Here is a 7,640-nt window from a genome sequence, read left to right as displayed (position 1 = left end):
AGAGTTGTGGAACATTCTGGTAATTTGTAGAGATCTGTTGGCATCTCTGCTTTGCAAACTGGAAAAAATCATTTGGAAGTCTTGCTAATTACTTTTCTTGGAGAAGAAAAAAAATGCTACAGTTGCAAACAAATGTATAGTTTTCAAAAGAAGCAACTTTTTTGCTCCCCAGTTTATTCTTAGTTTCCAGCCCACGCCTTGCGATAGGCATAGTGATGGCCTCAATTCTTTCCCTCTCTTGCATCCATACCTTTTGCTGTGTGACTTTGCAGCTCCTCTCATTAAAGAGGCAGAGACCCCTTTCCTAGCCATAGAAGCAGGTTTTGAGAGTAACAGAATGAAGTGAAAATGACACTGTGCCAGTTCTAAGACCAGCGCTCGAAGGTTCACATGTTTCTGCTTGCTTTCACTGTATTTGAAATGTTGCTGTGAGAAAGACATCTCTGAGACAGCTGAATGGTCCTAAGAAAAGGATGAGAGACACAGGGAGCAGAGCTCCCAACGATCATCCAAGAGCCAGGCCCCCATCTTACTCTGATGTGTGAGCAATAAATGCTTACCCCAGCAATACCACCAAGGTTTGTGGTTGGCTTATATAGAGCATTAATGTGGCAATAGGCGCAATACACCCTGTGAAACCATACACATATGACTCTAACCCCAATCATAAATTCATTCAATCTGTTCAGGTCCACAACCCCGTTTCCTCCAGAATCTCACAGATGACTTACTAAATCCAACACAAACACACATCAGACTTTCTATCTAGCTCCCAACCGGTCAAAAGCAATTCCAAATAATATTTTCTTAGTTGTGGTGCAAAAGTATATTCTCTCCCTTTCTCTATAGTTTTCTCTCATTTTGTCTTCAGGCCTGGAAGCATGAGAGCCCAGCTGTCAAAGTCATCTAGACCCCCTTCAGAAGGTTATTGAATTTATTTGTTTCACAGGATTGTGAGATAAAATACAGAATGCCCACTTAAATTTGAATTTCGGATAAACAACAAATTATTTTTTTAGCATAAGTATATCCCATACAATATTTGGGATATACTTATATTTTTATATTGTTTATCTGACTTTCAAGCTAACCAGGCATTCTGCATTTTTCTTAGCTAAATCTGGCAACTGTGCTATTTCGCTGAAAACCTGAAAGTGTACAAAGAAGGAAGAAGCAGAATCTGCCATATGAGTAATAGAAGTGAGCAGGCCCAGAGCTTCCTAAGTCAAGAAACCAAGAGGCATCATTATGGAAAAGAGTAGCTCACCCTGTGTGCTCCTTGGTAGTTCTCTCTCAGAGATACCCTCATGTTATGAATGGGGAAAAGTTCACTGAAGAGTTCATAGTGAAGAAACTTTGGATGATTTCTGTTGTTGGATTTTGGATACCTTCAAGGGATCAGAAAATAATATACTTAGGAAATTTTGGTAATGTCATCATTACTCTCCATGTTATTATTATGACAGTTACAATTGTTAAGTCTAGGTGGTGGGTGTGTGGGTTATAATTGTACACAATTTTTAACTTTTCTGCATATTTGAAATTATAATAAAGTCAGTAAATAAATTATCGAGACACTCCTATTACAGTGACCAATTGCACTCTATTCTTATGGGTAAAGACATTTAATTTGTGGCCATTTGTTCTCCCTCCACCCATTAAGAATGTTAGTCAAGGCCGGGCGCGGTGGCTCACGCCTGTAATCCCAGCACTTTGGGAGGCCGAGGTCAGCGGATCACAATCAGGAGATCGAAACCATCCTGGCTAACACGGTGAAACCCCGTCACTACTAAAAGTACAAAAAATTAGCCGGGCGTGGTGGCGGGCGCCTGTAGTCCCAGCTACTCGGGAGGCTGAGGCAGGAGAATGGCGTGAACCCGGGAGGCCGAGCTTGCAGTGAGCAGAGATCCGGCCACTGCACTCCAGCCTGGGAGACAGAGCGAGACTCCGTCTCAAAAAAAAAAAAAAAAAAGAATGTTAGTCAAGTCAGGATAGATGATGCAAGGCAAGTAGGAATTTGGCAAAAGCTTCTATTAGCAAAGTTATTTAAGAGTGTCGTGGTTCAGTTTTAACTGAAAAACACCATGCACTGCAAGATCTGATGGAGCACAGCATTATTCTTATTATTTCATTATACTTTAAGTTCTGGGATACATGTGCAGAACATGCAGGTTTGTTACGTCAGTATACATGTGCCATGGTAGTTTGCTGCACCCAGCAACCTATCATCTACATTAAGTATTTCTCTAAATTCTATCCCTCCCCTAGCCCCCTCACCCCCCGACAGGACCCGGTGTATGATGTTCCCCTCCCTGTGTCCATATATTCTCATTGTTCAACTCCCAATTACGCCGTGTTTGGTTTTCTGTTCTTGGAACACGGCATTATTTTTAAGAGGGAGGGGAGAAATAGGGAAAATGAAATTTAAGTACCGCTTCTCTACCATTTACTCTGCTACACTTCCCTTGAGGTAGATTTTTATCACATTTTACTCATGAAGCTCAGAGCACCCTAGGGTGGTGCTGGGGTTGAAGACATATTTGATACCATGGCCCCATTTTTTTTTCTGCTATACTCTGCTGCCTTATTCCAATTGTAACTGTGTACTTGAACAATCTTCAAAAAGTTTTTTTTTCCCTTTGCAATGAATACCTCATAAATTACCTCGCTAATTTTTGTAATCTTATTTCAGTTGCCTAAGAACTTATTTCAGTTCTTAAACCTGAGAAAAAAATCATAATGAAAGTGACCAGTATTTCTCCCAGACCACTTATTCTGCCATTTTGAAGCCTGATGGATGGCTGGTAATTGGTACTAGGTGTTGTGCCACATCCCCCATAAATATGGGACACCTCATAGAATTTTACTAGGCACTGTGCTTTAGAGAAGTATGGCCTCAAGAAGTCTAGAATCAAAGAGGAGACGGACATAGAAATGTGGAGAAACGTAATCCAACAGTGCATGAGATATCCCAGAGAAATGTTTGCTAAATGCTAGAGGCTGCGAGGACTATGATGTAAAGGGACTGGTGATCTGGACTGCCAAAACTGGGTGGATAGGAGTTGGTAATGTGAATATAAGAGGAAAGACTCTGAGGGCATGCGTATGGTGAGTTTTATTAATAGTCTGTATTATTCTGGGGTGGCAAGGTTGTTCCTTTATTTGATGAGCATTCGTTGACCATTTTCTTTCCAACAGGCACTGTCCTGGGTCATAAAGATGGCTAAGACAATTTTAGTCCTCCAAGAATTATAGACTAGTAATGGTTCATAAAACACAGTCATAAAAGAAAAGTATGCTAGAGATGTAAGTTATCCCTTTTTCCACTAGGTCATTTGCCTTTTTTCAGAAGTGCTTCATATATTCTTGATACTAGCTCATTATTAGTTACATGAATTATAAATATTCTCTTTGTGTTTGTAGCTTACTATTTATTTAAATTGTCTTCATGAAAATTTCTTATTAACATAATTGAATGCATCAATATTTTCTGTTATGATTAAGATTTTTTGTATTATGTTTAAGGAATCCTTTTCTACCCTGAGGTCAGACAGGGGCATTCACTGGTATTTTATTCTGAAAGTTTTAAGGCTTTGCTTCTTGAATTTAAGGTCTGAATTCATCTGAAGTATTTTGTATGGTTTCAGATAGCAATCCATTTTTCTTCTTGCTCCCTATATGAATGGTCAAATTTTTTAACTGTATTGGTTAAATAGCCATGCCTTTCTTCAGTGATCTGACATATTATCTCCATAATTTTTGATGATCCCTAAATTCATAAGTCTATTTTGGGGTTTTTATTTTCCTGTTCCATTGGTCAAGATGTGTATATGGCACCAATTTTACTGTTTTAATTACTATAACTTTATAATAAGCCTTTATATCTTGAAGAAAAGTTGCTCCTTTCTCTTCTCCTTCAGAAATGTCTTGGCTATTCTTGCTCTTTGCTCTTCTCTATAAATTTTAGCATAAACTTAATTTCCATAGTATATGACTGGGGAATTTTACAGAAGAGTTAATATGTCTAACTACTAAACACAAAGAATAGATCAGTGTTAGCAGTTAACTGAGGGAATGCAAATCAAGACCACAAGGAGATAACAATTTGAGCCTATTGACAAAAATTCAGAAGTCTAGTAGTACTTAATGTTGGAGAGGATATGGCCCAGTATGATCTTATACGCTGTTGGTGAGAGTATCAATTAGTACAAACACTTTGAAAACTAAGAGGGAATTCTATAATATCTAACATTTGCATGTATCGATTTATCTCTCTAGATCTAGATCCTAACCCTCTCTATCCTGCACTGGGTTTTCGGAAGTGGATCGTGAATGGTTTCCTTGCATTCTGGCTTCTGATTTGGTTCAGCCAATGAGAGACCATGGCAAGACATTAGAGAGAAGGGTAGAGAGTCAGGTCAAGGTTCTTAGTGAGATCAACTCTTTCTCTGCCAGTTTGTTAACTGAGTTCTACTGAAAGCTAGAGCTCTGTTGAGTAATCTTTTAAAGCTGCAGCCACCCTTTTGAGATTAAGTAGTAGCTCCCTCTTTGTGCCTTGATAGGGCTAGGGATGTTTAAGGATCCTTGCCCTTTCTAGTCCAAGCATGTGGTGTTGTCCCATAATAGTTATTTTTTTAAACTTTCCCTCAATGACACAATTTGATCTTGTTCCCACCAGTACCTTTGCTGGTACAACCTAAAACTCAACAGTTTCACTCTTAGGCATATACCCAAGAGGATTCAAAGTAGGTACGTTTTCCAGAAGACATGTTAAGAATGTTTGCAGTACACTTTGGATCACTTTGGATGCTTTGGTAATAGCAAAACAAAACAAAACAAAACAAAAAAGACAAGAAAGAAACAGCCCAAGTTCCAATGGACACAGATAAATAATAGTAAGCAAATGTCAAGGAAAAAACATTTTGAAGAAAGCCACAGAAGGCAACATATAAAATTATAACCTTTTAATAAAATTAAATTAGATGTACATATATGTGCTAAGAGTTTTTTAAAAGGAGGCTTGATAAACATTACATTTAGGAGACTCCCTCCCTGTGAGAGGGAGAAAGGGGGATAGGATTAGGTTAGGCAAGGGACACATACGTGGGTTATCAGTGATGTTTATTATTCTGTGATATAAATTAGTGGATTTAGGGATGTTTATTATATAAATTGGTTGAATGAACGTATAATTAATGTATTACTGTTAAAAATGAATAGCAGGTTTAGAGAGTGTAGGATTCCTCTAAGTAACCCTATGAAGTTTTGAGCAGAAAGGTGACATAATCATAAAATTAATCTGGAAGTGGCCAGAAATTCAGAAGGGAATAATCCTTTGCCAAAATCCAAGTCTGATTTTGATGGGGTTCTGGCTCTAGACTCATGGCAGAGAAAGGAAAAAAAAAGAAGAAGCAGAGTTAAGAATTGATGGCATTTTTGGTGGAAATACAGAAGTCAAAACGAGAGAGAACTGAAATATGAGGCCAAGAGTTGGTAATCTGATACAGATTTTCTGTCCCAGAATTATTGAAACCAGCATTTTAAATATTTTCGTTTAAGGAAATATGAAGAATATTTAACCATTTGATGCCATCTATATATTGGCTACATTTATGCCAAATGATATAGAATGCCTTCATTTCTTGGGCTTTTCCCCATCCTTACTGTTTTCTGGGAATTGAATACAAGACCAAAGCTGAGACTCTGCAAATAAAGGTCAGGTTTTAGCTACATCTATAAGATCAGTTATATTTTTTATAGCTGACAGATATCCAAGTTGTATGTGTGTGTGTGTGTGTGTGTGCAGTGAAAGGAATACCATTAAAAGATACAAAGGTACATCCCAGCTAAAAAGATTAAAGAACTTCTATTTGAAATTATGGTGTACATTATCTCTGCTTGAATGTCAACCATTCTTAAACTCAGAAAACACTTCTACACTAAACATTTCACTTAAATATTTAAATGTTAGTTTCTTTCCTGCATTCAATAAAAATAGCAAAACTTATTAGGGAATTCAATCCTGTGGGTTGAGTTGTTAATCCCTGTACTCTATTTATACAATTATTTTCAAGTTTATTTCCTATTTTTATCTTGTCCTTCAACTGCAGTATAGTTCAGGGTTGCCTATTTTTAGTGCACTCAAGTACCACACTGTGGAAATGCTGTCACAGTTCACCATATAACCACAGTAGTGCTGGACCACACCTTGCCTGGCAGCAGGTGACCAGTGCTTATGTTATCTGTCTTTCAATTTAAAGGGTGAGTCCCAAGTTTTCTATTCTCCTACCATAAAGAATATCCATGTCATTGTGGAAGAAAAGAAAAGCAATAAAACATTGTTATTACCCCTGTGTTTTAGAAGAGACCTCAAAAACCTTGTCTAAAATTTAAGATAAGACATTTAATACGTGTGCCAAAGATAAAGTAAGTCATTTTAGCAACCTTGGGACTTTTGGCTCACTTTTGTCCCATCCTCATTTGGGGAATCCTATAAAATCATTTTGTTTTATTTTTTAAGAAAAAATCTCAGAAATGAGTTTGACTTCTTGAAGATTCTTTGGCAGCTTTATTTTCTTTTTTAAATTCTTGTCTAGATGAGCTGTCTGCAGAACAAGCCTATATTTATTTAAATATAAATTTAAAATCTGTGCCTCAAGCCTCTTTGATATCTGAGATGGGGCCAAAATGACAAATGTGTTTAGAGATATCTGGTTAATATTTTTTCAGATTTTCCAAATCAGCTCACTTGTAGAAAGCTGACAAGTGGTATTAGAAGAAAAGAAATCAATATGTAATTATGACATGGTGCTGTGGTATGAGACAATGGTATATTTGAAATTTGAAATTGGGGATGCAGGTTTCCTCCTTCCCAACCATCAGTCTGTCAATGCCATCTGTTGCACAATGTGAAGAACGACTGAGCTAATCTTCAACAAACACTGGCTATTGGTCTTTTCATTTTTTTTTTTTTTCCCTGAGGTACTTGTCTTTATCAAGACAAAGGTCCCTGAAGCATCACAAAGATTTGTGCCTTAAGGAATGTAGCACAGTGAAATTAAGATTGTTTTCTTGAAACTTTTAAGTGGTCATAAAGAAATAGGAATTAAAATGGAGAAATGAATTATTCCAAGGATGCCTGCCCAACACAATGTCACAGATATGAAATTTCACTTGCTTCATTTAAAGGGGTATGATTTACTGTAGAAATAACAAAGATTTCAAATCTCAGTTACCAAAATGTGAAATAGCAATGTACTGTGCACCTTCCTTTGGTTGCAATAGCAGAAGAAAATTACACATGAATGTTTAAGGTGATGTTAGAACTATATTAGTCATGCTATACCTTCTTTTAACACTTAACATAATTGTAGTGTAAAAGCTATTTACCCAATTTTCCCCATGAGGGTAGACACCATATCTACCTTGTTTGCCCTCTATCCCCAATCCATAGCACATCATAACAACAGGAGCTTTTGCCCTTACCATATCTTCATCTAAATGCTTCATTGATGTTAATCATGTAATACATAATAACAGTAGGTATTATCGTTACCTCCATCTTATAAATGAGGAAACTGAGGAACAAATTATCCAAGATTACATTTCTAGTAAACAGAAAGACAGAACATGAACCCAGG

The sequence above is a fragment of the Rhinopithecus bieti genome, unplaced genomic scaffold (genome assembly GCF_001698545.2).
Source record: "Rhinopithecus bieti isolate Rb0 unplaced genomic scaffold, ASM169854v2 scaffold_19603, whole genome shotgun sequence".
Classification (NCBI taxonomy): domain Eukaryota; kingdom Metazoa; phylum Chordata; class Mammalia; order Primates; family Cercopithecidae; genus Rhinopithecus; species Rhinopithecus bieti.
Note: the sequence above shows the minus strand (reverse complement) of the source record.